The sequence below is a fragment of the Panulirus ornatus genome, chromosome 11, assembly GCF_036320965.1.
Source record: "Panulirus ornatus isolate Po-2019 chromosome 11, ASM3632096v1, whole genome shotgun sequence".
NCBI classification, from domain to species: Eukaryota; Metazoa; Arthropoda; class Malacostraca; order Decapoda; family Palinuridae; genus Panulirus; species Panulirus ornatus.
Genome location: NC_092234.1, coordinates 64,111,077 through 64,126,483, shown reverse-complemented (window position 1 = coordinate 64,126,483; position 15,407 = coordinate 64,111,077). Strand labels below are relative to the sequence as shown.

Here is a 15,407-nt window from a genome sequence, read left to right as displayed (position 1 = left end):
AAGGTGGAATGTGATGCATTTGGTAGGGCAGTTGGTAAATGGGGAGTGCACAGAGTAAATGAGAATGGAAGTTATCTTGCATATGTCTGTGCTAGGTGGGGTTAATTCCTTGTAAATAATTTTTTTCAACATAAGATGATCCACATAGATAAGAAATAATGGAAAAGAAAAGCAAAAGGGTCTGATAGACTATGTATCAGTGGATGAAAGATTGAGAAAGGCTGTGCTGAATGCTAAGGTCATAACAGGATTCTTTGGAGACTGACCATTTTCCAATTCTTGTGGGGGTGAGTATCTGGGAGAAGTGGAGGTATGGTGTAAGGAAGAATGGAGAGGTGAAAGTGTTGGCGCATTGCATCTGAAAGAATCCAAGGAGAAGTATGAAAGGAGGGTGACCAAAAGTTTAGATAAAACTGCAGTAAATGCAGTCACATGTGAATGAGGCATGTAAAATGTTTAGAGAAAGACTGCTAAAGGTTGTAAAATAAGTAAAAGTATACCACCAATATTCTGGCACCCTTGGTTCCAACATCTTGCCGGATTAACCATTTTGCCGGACTAACCGTGGTTACGTATAATAATTCATCAACACACCTGTAACCCACAAATCATACATCTCCCATGTGTCTAAAGTATACCATGGACTACTAGAAATCTAAATTAAACAAATTTTAAATGTTTGAGCCTGGTCCATTATCATGCTACCTGACAAGTACACTCCATCACTTCGACGCTGTCGAAACCAATCCATCATCACTCGATCATGCTTAGTGCTCTTACCATCTTTCATAGTTTTTCTAATCGTCATATGATTCTTGGAATCACTGCCTGCATAGAATTTCAATATTTTCTCCCTTTGTTTCTCTGTATCATAAACAGTTGATGAACCAATACTGTAGATGTCACACAGCCTATGCATCGAAACGCTGCAGTCCATTTTTCTGAACAGTTCTACTTTATCTTGGATCGATGTGGACTGGTGTTTACATTTGACACCACGACTGACACTCTCATATGTCTTAGAAGCCATAGCTAGGGTTAAATTTAAGCAAAATAAACTAAGAATCTCTCAGAATTGCGGTTTCACCACCAACAAGTGCAGTGTAAAGAATGTAAATAAGCGCATCCTACACAACGCCATCTGTGGCTGCCCAGTAAACTAGTTTGGTGGCTGCGGTAATTTCAAGTTCCCTGACGTGATTTTGTCCTGACTAAAGGAGGTACTGAACCATCAGTTAATAGAAAATCGGTGGTGTACCTGTAGTTGGATACAAAGTCATGAGACATAGGAATAAAAAAGAAATGCATGGTAAACAGAGAATAGAAATGCTGTGGAAAAGAAAAAGGCATATGGTACATAGTTCGAAAGAAATGTATCTGAGGAAGTTAAGAAAAGATGGAGGGCTATGGATAGAGTTGTGCGCAGGAGGGTGGATGTGCTGGAAATGAGATGTTTGAGGACAATATGTGGTGTGAGGTGGTTTGATCGAGTAAGTACTGTAAGGGTAAGAGAGATGTGTGGTAATAAAAAGAGTGTGGTTGAGAGAGCAGAAGAGGGTGTTTTGAAATAGTTTGGTCACATGGAGAGAATGGGTGAGGAAAGATTGACCAAGAGGATATATGTGTTAGAGGTGGAGGGAACGAGGAGAAGTGGGAGACCAAGTTGGAGGTGGAAAGATGGAGTGAAAAAGATTTTGAGTGATCGGGACCTGAACATGCAGGAGGGTGAAAGGCGTGCAAGGAATAGAGTGAATTGGAACGATGTGGTATACCGGGGTCGACGTGCTGTCAATGGATTGAACCAGGGCATGTGAAGCGTCTGGGGTAAACCATGGAAAGTTCTGTGGGGCCTGGATGTGGAAAGGGAGCTGTGGTTTCGGTGCATTATTACATGACAGCTAGAGACTGAGTGTGAACGAATGGGGCCTTTGTTGTCTTTTCCTAGCGCTACCTCGCACACATGAGGGGGAGGGGGTTGGTTATTCCATGTGTGGCGAGGTGGCGATGGGAATAAATAAAGGCAGACAGTGTGAATCATGTACATGTGTATATATGTATATGTCTGTGTGTGTATATATATGTATACATTGAGATGCATAGGTATGTATATTTGTGTGTGTGGACGTGTATGTATATATATGTGTATGTGGGTGGGTTCGGCCATTCTTTCGTCTGTTTCCTTGCGCTACCTCAATAACGCGGGAGACAGCGACAAAGCATAATAAAAATAAATAAAAAAGAAGAATCTTGATTAGCTGATAGAGGAAAGCAAAGAAAGAAGATTCTGGAAGAAAGTTGAGTGAAAAGTTTAGGGAAAATATGAAATTGTACTAGAAGGAGGTGAAAAAAGAAAGAGGGTGGTTTATAAGAGTGGAAATGTTAATGTGATAAGTACGAAAGGGGAGTTGCTTAATCAGACATAGGAAGTGAAAGGAAGATGGAAAGCATATTTTGAAGAACTGATGAATGTTGGGAAAGATGAGGCAGCAGTTGTTACATTCATGGTATGGAGGATGGATGGGAAAGGATATAAGTGCAGGGGTCTACAGCAAGAAGGGAGGTAAAAAGGGTGATACTGAGGCTGAAGGTAGGGAAGGTACCTGGAGTGGATGGGATTATGGCTGAAATGTTGAAGTATGAAGAAGAAAGTGTAGTAAACTGAATGCATTTGATATGTAACTTACCATGGAAAAAGAAGGTTGTGCCTGAGGACTGGGTGAAAGCTATTATTGTTCCCTTATTCAAAGGAAAAGGTGCTGAGGATGTATGTAGCAACTGTAGGGAAATAAGTCATTAAGTATACCAGGAAAAGTGTATGGAAGTAACTGAATGCAAAATAAGTGAGCAACATGGTTTTATGGACAAGGAGAAGAAATATGACAGAGTCGAGTGGAATGCTTTATGGGATGTGTTATGGATATATGGGGTAGGGGAAAACTGTTGGATGATGTAAAAGCCTTCTATAGAGTAGCAAATTCATGTGTAAGAGTGGATGGAGAGTTGAGCTAAAGTTCTGGTAAACACATAGGTATGAGACAGGACTGCGTGATGTCACCATGGCTTTTTAACATATATATATGAATGGAGTGATAGTAGAGAAGAAAGCACAACTTGAGAAAAGGGGTGTAGAGATGGAGTGTGGCAATGAGGTATGGAAGCTAGTCAATAAGCCTGTATGCAGCTGATATTGTATTTGCTGAGAGTGAATAGGAGTTGCAAAAGGCTGTAATGATATGGTACATAGGGGTTGACATACTGTCAGTGGACTGAACGAGAGCATGTGAGATAGATAGAAAGGACTGTGGGGCCTGGTTATGGATAGGAGGCTATGGTTTCAGCACACTGCACATGAAAATTTGAGAAATGGATGTGAGAGTATGTGACATTTCTTTGTCTGTTCCATGGGCTACCTTGCTAATGCAGGAAACAACTATCAAGTATGAAAAAAAATCAGGAAAAGGCTAAAGACTTTAAATCTGGTGAATTGATGACAACCATTAAAGACTTTAAATCTGCTGAATTGATGACAACCATTAAAGACTTGAAATCTGCTGAATTGATGACAACCATGAACTTCTTAAAACAGACTGATAAAACAGACAACAGTTTTATAGAGAGATGTAGGGGTAGAGCAATCATGAAATTAAGAAAGACAATTTCAAGGTTCTCCCTCTGGGTACCCTATCTTTACTGATACAGACTGCCTCTTCTGGCCTTTATCTAACTGGAAGGTGTACTTTACTGGTTTGAGGAGGTAACTAAAGTCACAAGGCACCATATTAATCACTGTAAAAATCCCATATAACACATAGGGGTAATATAGCAGACCTTGGAGAGACCCTAGCAATACTCATAGAAATTCAAATACAAAAAGGGAAGGTTTTCAGCCCCTACTCCCGCTCCCTTCAGTTGCCTTCTAAGACAAGCGGGCTATGACATGCGGGGAATATGTTCGTAGCATTCTTTCTCCCTGACGTCAGGGAAGGGATATATGGAAAGAATACTCCGAAACCACAACTACCTATCCACATCCAGGCCCCACAGACCTTTCCATGATTTACCCCAGATGTTTCACATGCTCTGGTTCAGTCCACTGACAGCATGTTGACCCCAGTATACCACAATGTTCCAATTCACTCCATTACTTGCACATCTCTCACTCTCCTGCATGTTCAGGCCTGGATCACTCAAAATCTTTTCGCTCCATCCTTCCACCTCCAATTTGGTCTCCAACCTCTCCTTGTTTCCTCCACCTCTGACACACATATCCTCTTTGTCAACCTTTCCTCACTCATTCTCTCCACATGTCTATTTCAACACACCCTCCTCTGCTCTCTCAACCATACTCTTTTTATTACTACACATCTCCCTTGCCCTTTCATTACTTAATCAAACCACCTCACACCACATGTCCTCAAACATTTCATTTCTAACACATCCATCCTCCTCCATACAACCCTATCTACAGCCCATGCCTATTACTGTCCTGCACATTCAGGCCCTGATCATTCAAAATCTTTTTCATTCTATCCTTCCACCTCCAATTTGGTCTCCCACTTCTTGTTCCCTCCACCTCTGACACACATATCCTCTTTGTCAACCTATTCTCACTCATTCTCTCCATATGTCCAAACCATTTCAACACAACCTCTTCTGCTCTCTCAACCACACATCTCTCTTACCCTTTCATTACTTACTCAATCAAACTGCCTCACACCACATGTCCTCAAACATTTCATTTCCAACACATCCATCCTTCTTCATGCAACCCTATCTATAGCACATGCCTTGCAACCAAATAATATTGGTGGAACTACTATTCCTGCAAACATATCCATTTTTGCTCTGCAAGATAAGGTTCTCTCTTTCCACACATTCTCCATCACTCCAAGAACCTTGATTAGGGCCTTAGTTGCCTGTGCCTGCTATGCTAACATAAAAATATAGCAAGAAAGGGAAGGCATGACATTAATGTGCAAACAAAATTTAATAATCTGAACTTAAAGATATATGATCAGTTACTATATCTTTCATATTTCTTTAACTTTCTTTTATATTTCCTGTTAACAGAGGAAAATATAATATTCTATCTAATCTCAGAGGTATAAGTTTGTTGAACATTCCTAGGAAATTATATGGGAGGATATTGATTGAGAGGGTAAAGGCATGTACAAAGCATTAGATTGGGGAAGAGCAGTGTGGTTTCAGAAGTGGTAGAGGATGTGTGGATCAGGTGTTTGCTTTGAAGAATGTATGTGAGAAATACTTAGAAAAACAGATGGATTTGTTTGTAGCATTTATGGATCTGGAGAAGGCATATGATAGAGTTGATAGAGATGCTTTGTGGAAGGTATTAAGAGTACAATGTGTTGGAGGTAAGCTGCTAGAAGCGGTGAAAAGTTTTTATCAAGGATGTAAGGCACGTGTACAAGTAAGAAGAGAGGAAAGTGGTTGGTTCCCAGTGAATGTTGGTTTGCAGCAGGGGTGCATGATGTCTCCATGGTTGTTTAATTTGTTTATGGATGGGGTTGTTAGGGAGGTGAATGCAAGTGTTTTCAAGAAAGGGGCAAGTATGCAGTCTGTTGTGGATAAGAGAGCTTGGGAAGAGAGTCAGTTGTTGTTTGCTGATGATACAGCTCTGATGGCTGATTCGAATGAGACACTGCTGAAGTTGGTAACTGAGTTAGGTAAAGTGTGTGAAAGAAGAAAGCAGAGTAAATGTGAATAAGAGCAAGGTTATTAGGTTCAGTAGGGTTGAGGGACAAGTAAACTGGGAGGTAAGTCTGAATGGAGACTAACTGGAGAAAGTGAAGCGTTTTAGATATCTGGAAGTGGATTTAGCAGCAGATGGAACAATGGAAGTGGAAGTGAGTCACAGGGTGGGGGAGGGGGCGAAAGTTGTGGGAGCACTGAGGAATGTGTGGAAGGCAAGAACATTATCTCAGAAAGCAAAAATGGGTATGTTTGTAAGAATAGCGGTTCCAACAATATTATATGGTTGCGAGGCATGGGCTGTAAACAGGCTTGTGCGGAGGAGGGTGGATGTGTTGGAAATGAGATGTTTGAGGACAATATGTGGTGTGAGGTGGTTTGATCGAGTAAGTAATGAGAGGGTAAGAGAGATGTGTGGTATAAAAAGATTGTGGTTGAGGTGAGTAGAACAGGGTGTATTGAAATAGTCTGGTCACATGGAGAGAATGAGTGAGGAAAGATTGACAAAGAGGATATATGTGTCGGAGGTGGAGGGAATGAGGAGAAGTGGGAGACCAAATTGGAGGTGGAAGGATGGAGTGAAAAAGATTTTGAGTGATTGGGGCCTGAACATACAGGAAGGTGAAAGGTATGCAAGAAATAGAGTGAATTGGAAGAATGTGGTATACTGGGGTCATCAAGCTGTCAATGGATTGAACCAGGGCATGTGAAACATCTATGGTAAACCATGGAAAGTTTTGTGGGGTCTGAATGTGGAACGGGATCAGTGGTTTCAGTGCATTAAAACATGACAGCTAGAGACTGAGTGTGAACAAATGTGGCCTTTTCCTAGTGCTACCTTGCACGCGTGTGAGGGGAGGTGGGTACCATTTCATGTGTGGCGAGGTGGCGACAGGAATGGATGAAGGCAGCAAGTATGAATATGTACATGTGTATATATGTATATGTCTGTGTATGTGTATGTATGTATACATTGAAATGTATAGGTATGTATATGTGCGTGTGTGGGCATTTATGAATATATACATGTGTATGTGGGTGAGTTGGGCCATTCTTTCGTCTGTTTCCTTGCGCTACCTCGCTAAAGCGGGAGACAGCGACAAGTATAAAAAAAAAATCTAATCTCATGATAAACCTCAGTCCACGGGACACCCTCCCCCAAAAGTTTTCAGGTTTTAGTCCTTTAAGGGTCAAGGATCTCTTCCCTTATGCAAAGCCTAAACTAAATCAGTTTCTGCAAATTGCAGTAAAAGTAAGGAGTCTAACTCTGAAAAATAATGAATAGGAACTACTTATTGCCAATTGGCAAATGAGCTAGCTGCCAGATGATCCAGCCAATTTTTACTCCAATATACATTAGGTTTTGAAGTAGGAGCCACAAAATATCTTTTGTAAAAATTCTAGAACAATGTGAGTGGTTAGTAAGGAATGTCGTCTCTATCAAAGCACAATAATGTACATTAAGTTAAAGCACAGGGAACAAGATAAATTTTTCTACTAATATCAACATATGGGGAAAACAGAGAAAAATCTTGAGTGGTGTTTCTGTAATGAGTGGTGAGGCAATTCTAGATTTTACTTTTCACTCTGAAGACTTTCCTAAAGAAGAGGAGATTAGGGGAATGGATGTGGGATGGAACATCTGGAACCTGAATGATCTCTGTGATGAAAATGTTTATGGAGATCATAAAATCTTGAGAGGAAACGACTAAAACAAATGAAGGCAAAAGTCAGGAAACTCATTAGTACATATAATGAATATCAAAAGTGTCAACAAGTTTATGTATGCTTTTGGGAAATGAAGAATGTTATAACGGAATATGAAGAAAGAATGAAGTCAGTGGAGAAAAATTATTTCAACAATTGTTAAGATGAATGTGGGGCTCTCTGGGACAGTGATTGTCAGATCAAAGATGCAAAATGCCAATCATATGAGGATCAGAAAGTATGGAAGGAAATGGACAGCATGCAAGAATTATGAAAGAAATCCAGGGTTGAGGAATAAATACTACGAACAGCACTGCTAACAGTAGAAATAGGACAGGAGGACAGCAAATCAAAAAGAAATAGTTAATTACTGAATGAAGCAAAAGAAAGGGCAATATGGTCTATTATGGAAAGAAAAGTCACTGCAATGAAATGGAAGATAGGAGGGTTAAGAAGACACAGACTGTTCAGGATACTTGTATGATTACAAAAATGCAGGATGAATAAATCACAACTGAAGGGGTTAACTAACAGTTGGGCTGCTCCTTAAGGGCAACAAAATCAAACACAGACAACTTCTCACCCTAATCCAAAAACAGAATATGGACACAGATCTCACCCACAGACCAGACTTGCATCCACATCCACACTCTTTTCCTTCTCTAACTATTCAACCCTATGACAAAACATGACAGCATGGACAAGGAGGACTTACAAAACTCATCCACCACAACATTGCATTCAAAAACATTCAACACAAAAACATACCACAAATGATAACACTATCAAAGCCACAATCACAAATTTTTCATGCTTGTTTACTGTTTCCCATGTATCAGGGAAGCATCAGGAACTGGCAAAGAAACAGACTCATTTCCTTTCAACCACTCTCTACTTGTCAAGTATTTTGCTCCAAAACCCAAGCCTCATATCCACAGCAAAACCCTAAAGACCTTTCAGTGGTTTTCCCTGGCCACTTCTAATGCACTGGTTCTGTCCTTTGACAAGTCACACCCTGTATACCACAACATTCAAATTCACTGTAACTAATGCTGGCCTCACATCCCCTTGCATGTTCAGACCCCAAGCCCTCCAAGCATTAGTCACTCAATCCCTTCGTCTAATCAGTCTCTCCTTCTCCTTGTCCCACGCCACTTCTGACACCTATGCCCAATTTGTCAGTCTCTCCTCCCTCATCTTTTCCATATGTCCAACCCATTTCAGCACATCCTTTTCAGTTCTCTCAGGCTTACTCATCTTACTACCAAACCTCTCTATTACCCCATGATTCCTTACTCAATCAACCTTCCTCACACCACACTGTCCTCAAAACCTTAATTTCCAACACAACCAACACCTTCCGTACTTTACGATCTATGGCCTACACCTTACATTCACACAATACCACTGGGAGTACTACACCAATAAAAACTATAAAAACATCCACCTTTACCCTCATGGATGGGCTTAAAAATATAAAATTACAGAGTACCTGCTAGAACATAATCAACACTTACATACCCTCCTTCAACACCTGCCCTGCCAGATATGCTACCTAAATGCAGAACCAATCAACAAACCCAGTATTTTTCAATGAAGAGATTTCTTTTAATATCCTACACCTTACCATGTGTAATATTCACAATCCAGATCCCCAAAGTGAACTACTCACACAACAACTTTAACCCATCAATATCCTTAACCTCTACAAAGATCCAACCAAACTTGCAACCCACCACCTCCAGCACCCTATCTCACCAGACATTGCCTTTTGCTCACCAACACCACATCTGACCATCTATCTGTTCTGATTAAATTACACCTAATCCATCGAAATCACAAAACCAACATAAAAACATAAACAAATTACAGAAAAGCAATCTGACCAGCATTTACACAAAACAAACCAAACTCCAAAACTTCACCATAAACAATATCCCATCCCAACCCCATTATATCAGTATCAGTAACGGTCAAAACATACATACAACATGGGGATGCTAAGGGATATAATCCACACTTCTCTCAATAAGTCGCACACTCCATAGAACAAAAAAAAAAAAAAGAATCCAAACAAAAACACTCACTGTCACACAATGACCCACAAGACCAACAGCACTCTACTCTAGCAAACAATACAGAAAATTCATTACTCCAACACCATCTTATCCAAACACAAAGCACTGCTAACCCAACATGACAATATTTCATATCCTAAGAACACACAAACATTCTCATGAAACATTACTAAAACCTCTACCACAAACTTACTACAACTCTTGAAGAACAATCATGAAAAAACCTACAAAAAAATCCATGCTGACACAATAGCTCTCCCACTCTTTATTGCAACTAACACTAAACTAAAACCCTAAAAAGTTCTCTATGAACAGGCCATGACAACACAAACTTCCACATAAAACACTTAAGCCCAACAGCAATCAAATTCCTACTGATATCTTCAATCACTAACCAACATAATACCCTACCTAAAATCCTCTAAACTCAGCTCCCATTCCTTCTACCATCCCATATTCTCACCAACCCAAAATAGGTTCAGACCTAAACAATTCACTATCACACTATATGTAAACCTTATACAACACGTTTGGAATGCTTCAAACAAACACCCTATCCTACACAGTTCTAGCAGCAACAAACATCAAACCAAAGCATTCAAATGCCATCCCCCACCATATCCTCATACAAAAGACACTTGAAACCACACTTTATATGAAATGACAAAAGATTATTGGCCAGCCTCAAAGCCAGTTACCAATCCAGTATCACTGACAAAAGCTACACCTCTAAAACTCTCAAACTCTACAGATATGAGTGACTAACCATACCACTGTTCAAGACTACCTTCTTCATACATCAACATCCCATTATATGTTTATCATAGACTTTGTATAATATTGTTCCAACATAAGTACACTGGGTATACTGTTAGTAAATCTTGTTACTTTTCACATACCTTCTTCTTCATAACTTCAATATTAAGCTGGGATAACTGTTCACTTAATGGTTGTTTATGGGCTTCCCACTGCTGCTGAAGACGCATCATTTTTTCTTTACTGTTCTTTAAGGCATCCTAAAGAGTAAAAGCAGCTGGATAATGGTTTATATTCAAAATTCTGTATACTGTATGAAACTTTAAACATACTTATCAAAAAAAGGCTTATCGCTATCAATTAGCACAGTGCATGTAAAGAAATTATCAGTAATGATTACCACTATCAATTACAATAGTGAAGCCTATAAGTATAATGATGATGTAACACAAAATGTCTTAAGCAAAATAGGTCTCCCTTGCTATAAACTGGGGATACCTTCCAAGAAAAGGTCATCTGAAGTGATATCATTCAAAGTAAAGACAGATTTCCATAGTAAAAGGGGGTCATGTTCCAGACCTCCTGCCCTAGACCTGTTACTCCCACTTTTAGGCACTATAAAAATATGACACTGAAAATGCATACATGTATAGCATACACCTAAAGAGAAAGTAAATATGTGAGTAATATTCATAAACACATATGGAACCTGGCATCAATATGAAGGAATTTACCATCTTCAAGCCAACTTTAGTAATGTGTAGTTTGCAATTCAATCTGTGGTGTAACATACATTTTTCATAGCACACTGGTAATTGGTATTTCCTTGTTCATCTCAGTACTTCAATGAACGAATTTATTGTTCTGACTGCAGTACTTCAAATTTATTTATGTATACTCAAATACCAAACTGTGGTATCATTTGCCTTCCTTTAACTGGTCTTCATAAATATTCACAAATATGCAGCTGTTCACTAATCTCATCATTACACATAATTCTAGTAATTTACTTTCATATTTGATTGCTATTTAAACCATGTTGGCAAGGAAGTGCCAGAGACAGACAAAGAAAGGCCACATCTGCTCATTCATTCTCTGGCTGTCAAGTGTAATAAGAAGCCACAGCTCCCTATCAACAATCAGGTCCCAGGCTGTCAGGTGTAATGAATTGAAGCCACAGCTCCCTATCAACAACCAGGTCCCACAAACCTATCCATAGTTTACCCCGGATGCTTCACATGCCCTAGTTCAGTCCACTGACAGCCTGTCAACCCCAATATACCACGTTTCCAAATCACTTCATTCCATGCATGCCCTTCATCCTCCTGAATGTTCAGTTCTCATTGCTCAAAATTTTTTTCACTCCATCCTTCCATCCCCAATTTGGTCTCCCTGTTCTCCTTGTTCCCTCCACTTCCAGCACATGGATCCTCTTCTTCAACCATTCCTCACTCATTTTCTCCATGTGTTCAAACCATTTCAGCATACCCTCTTCAGCTCTCTCGTTCTCAAACACACAAATCACTCTTACCTTTTCATTACTTATTTGATCAAACCACCTCATATCACATATTGTCCTCAAACACGTCATTTCCAATGCATCAACCCTCCTCCATACAGCCTATGCCTTGCATCCATATAATATTGTTAGGACTCCTGCATTTTTAAACATACCTATTTTTGCCTTCCTAGTTAACAAACTCTCTTTCCACATTCTTCAGTATTCTTTGAACCTTTGCCCCCTCACCAACCCTATGACTCACTTCTGCTTCCATGGTTCCATTCACTGTTATGTCCACTCCCAGATATCTAATGCACTCAACTTCTTCCAGATTTTCTATATTAAAACTCACACTCTTACAAACCTGTCCCTTGACCCTGTTAAACCTAAGATCCTTGCTTTTATTCACACTTGTTCTCATCTTCCTCCTTTCATCTTCCAAACTCACTCACCAACTTTGGCAATTTCTCACATGAATCCACCATCAGTGCTGTAAGATCAGCAAACAACAACTGACTCATTCCCCAGGCCCTGGCATCCCCTACAGACTGCATACTCCACCCTCTCTCCAAGACTCTCACATTTACCTCCCTTACCATCCCTTCCATAAACAAATTAAACAAGCATGGTGACATCACACATCCCTGTAGCAGACCAACCTTCACTTGGAACCATTCTCAAAACACTCACTCCAACTCTTTTCCCCATTTTTTTTTCTTTTTTGCCTCTTACCTCTTCCTCATCAGCTCCATTCACTCTGATTCCCATATTTTGTTCTCAACACAATGTTCACCTCCTTCGACCCAATCTTTCATCTACCCGTTTTTTTTGGCTTCCATACCTTCTCTTGACCTCACACTGCTTTTTCTTGTAAATCTCACAATCACTCACACTTCTTCACTGCAGATACAATCTATGCCCCTAGATAGCTCTCTCTTCTCTTTCACTATCAATTCAAATTCCTCACTCACCACTTCTATCCTTTCTCATGCTTACATCGTATTTGTGATATCAAGAGCAAGCATTTTCAGTATTTACCAGTTCACTCTTGATATTTTCTGGGAGACTGTACTATACTGCTGTGTTTCAGTTTTGTTCACAAATAAAAATAACACAGTGTAACACAATTTTTGTTCCTGGGTAATAAGTGTTATTTCCTGACTGCTTATGCATAAAAGTAGAGAAAAATGCTATCATTTCCTTCAAACTCTGCTTTTGTGACCAGGACAGTGATATTTTGAAATTCACCTATTTCTAATTTGAAAACAGGCGAATTTGCATTTTCATTCACATGAAGTCAGAAAAACTTATAATTGTACTTGAAATCAAATCATTTTCATGAATCAGACCTCAAATATAATATTTCATCATGTTCTCATTACATGTTCCTTGGTAGTGGCATTCAAAGTCCAGTATATCCTAGTGGAAGAATTTGCCTTGCTCCTCTGGATACACTTCCATGTTTTCCTTGAATTTATCAAGATGAGCTTCAAGGATATGGACTATGAGGAACATCCTGTAGCTCATTTTGCCTTAGTTCATCACAGTCTCAGCACCTCCACAAAGTTTTCAGCCTTGTGACTGACCAGGAAGTCCCAAACCAATGCGACAAAGCTGTACCAAGCTGCTTTCTCCTTCCTAGTGAGCTTCTTGGGGAATTCCTTATACTCCAGGATCCCTATATCTGTGGTCTGGCAAAGACACTGGCTTTCACCTTTGCCTCAGATAACTTGGAAAAGAAGTCTTGAAGGTACCTGAAGGCTGCAGACTCCTTATCCAAAGCTGACAAATTTTCATTCTTTTTATCATCATACTTAGTCGCTGTCTCCCAAGTTAGCAAGGAAGTGCAAGGAAACAGAGGAAAGAATGGTTCAATCCACCCACATACACATGTATGTACATAAACGCCCACACACGCACATATACATACCTATACATTTCAATGTATTCATACATATACATACACAGACATATATAAATATATATATTTCTTTTCTTTCATACTATTCGCCATTTCCTGCATTAGCGAGGTAGCGTTAAGAACAGAGAACTGAGCCTTCAAGGGAATATCCGAACCTGGCCCCCTTCTCTGTTCATTCTTTTGGAAAATTTAAAAAAAAACGAGATGGTAGGATTTCCAGCCACCCTCTCCCTTCCCTTTTAGTCGCCTTCTACGGCACGCAGGGAATACGTGGGAAGTATTCTTTCTCCCCTATCCCCAGGGATATATAATATCAATGTATTTATTTATTTTATTATACTTTGTCGCTGTCTCTCGCGTTTGCGAGGTAGCGCAAGGAAACAGACGAAAGAAATGGCCCAACCCCCCCATACACATGTATATACATATGTCCACACACGCAAATATACATACCTACACAGCTTTCCATGGTTTACCCCAGACGCTTCACATGCCTTGATTCAATCCACAGCACGTCAGGATTTTCGCCCCCTCCCCCACCCTATGATCCACTTCCGCTTCCATGGTTCCATCCGCTGCCAGATCCACTCCCAGATATCTAAAACACTTCACTTCCTCCAGTTTTATATATATATATATATATATATATATATATATATATATATATATATATATATTCTATTTGTGCTGGAAACGAGATGTTTGAGGACAATATGTGGTGTGAGGTGGTTTGATTAAGTAATGTAAGGGTAAGAGAGATGTGTGGAAATAAAAAGAGTGTGGTTGAGAGAGCAGAATAGGGTGTTTTGAAATGGTTTGGTCACATTGAGAGAATGAGTGAGGAAAGATTGACCAAGAGGATATATGTGTCAGAGGTGAAGGGAACGAGAAGTGGGAGACCAAATTGGAGGTGGAAAGATGGAGTGAAAAAGATTTTGAGTGATCGGGGCCTGAACATGCAGGAGGGTGAAAGGCGTGCAAGGAATAGAGTGAATTGGAACGATGTGGTGTACCGGGGTCGATGTGCTGTCAATGGATTGAACCAGGGCATGTGAAGCGTCTTGGGTAAACCATGGAAAGTTGTGTGGGGCCAGGATGTGGAAAGGGAGCTGTGGTTTCGGTGCATTATTACATGACAGCTAGAGACTGAGTGTGAACGAATGGGGTTTTTGTTGTCTTTTCCTGGCGCTACCTCGCACACATGAGGGGCAAGGGGGATGTTATTCCATGTGTGGCGAGGTGGCGATGGGAACAAATAAAGGCAGACTATGAATTATGTACATGTGTATATATGTATATGTCTGTGTGTGTATATATATGTGTACATTGAGATGTATAGGTATGTATATTTTGCGTGTTTGGACGTGTATGTATATACATGTGTATGTGGGTGGGTTGGGCCATTCTTTCGTCTGTTTCCTTGCGCTACCTCGCTAACGCGGGAGACAGCGACAAAGCAAAATAAATAAATAAATATATATATGTATATATATATATATATATATATATATATATATATATATATATATATATATATATATATATATATACGAATAAAGGCAGACAGTGTGAATTGTGTGCATGGGTATATATGTATGTGTCTGTGTGTGTATATATATGTGTACATTGAGTTGATAGAGATGCTCTGTGGAAGGTATTAAGAATATATGGTGTGGGAGGAAAGTTGTTAGAAGCAGTGAAAAGTTTTTATCGAGGATGTAAGGCATGTGTA

At 39.8% G+C, this 15,407-nt stretch overlaps 1 protein-coding gene and 1 pseudogene across 1 annotated transcript in view; both read right to left on the bottom strand.

The window, feature by feature from the left end:
* Positions 1-15,407, bottom strand: part of LOC139751156 (coiled-coil domain-containing protein 22 homolog) — a 314,331-nt pseudogene that overhangs the window by 99,811 nt on the left and 199,113 nt on the right.
* Positions 1-15,407, bottom strand: part of LOC139751613 (coiled-coil domain-containing protein 22-like) — a 338,143-nt gene that overhangs the window by 220,929 nt on the left and 101,807 nt on the right. The window lies entirely within an intron of this gene.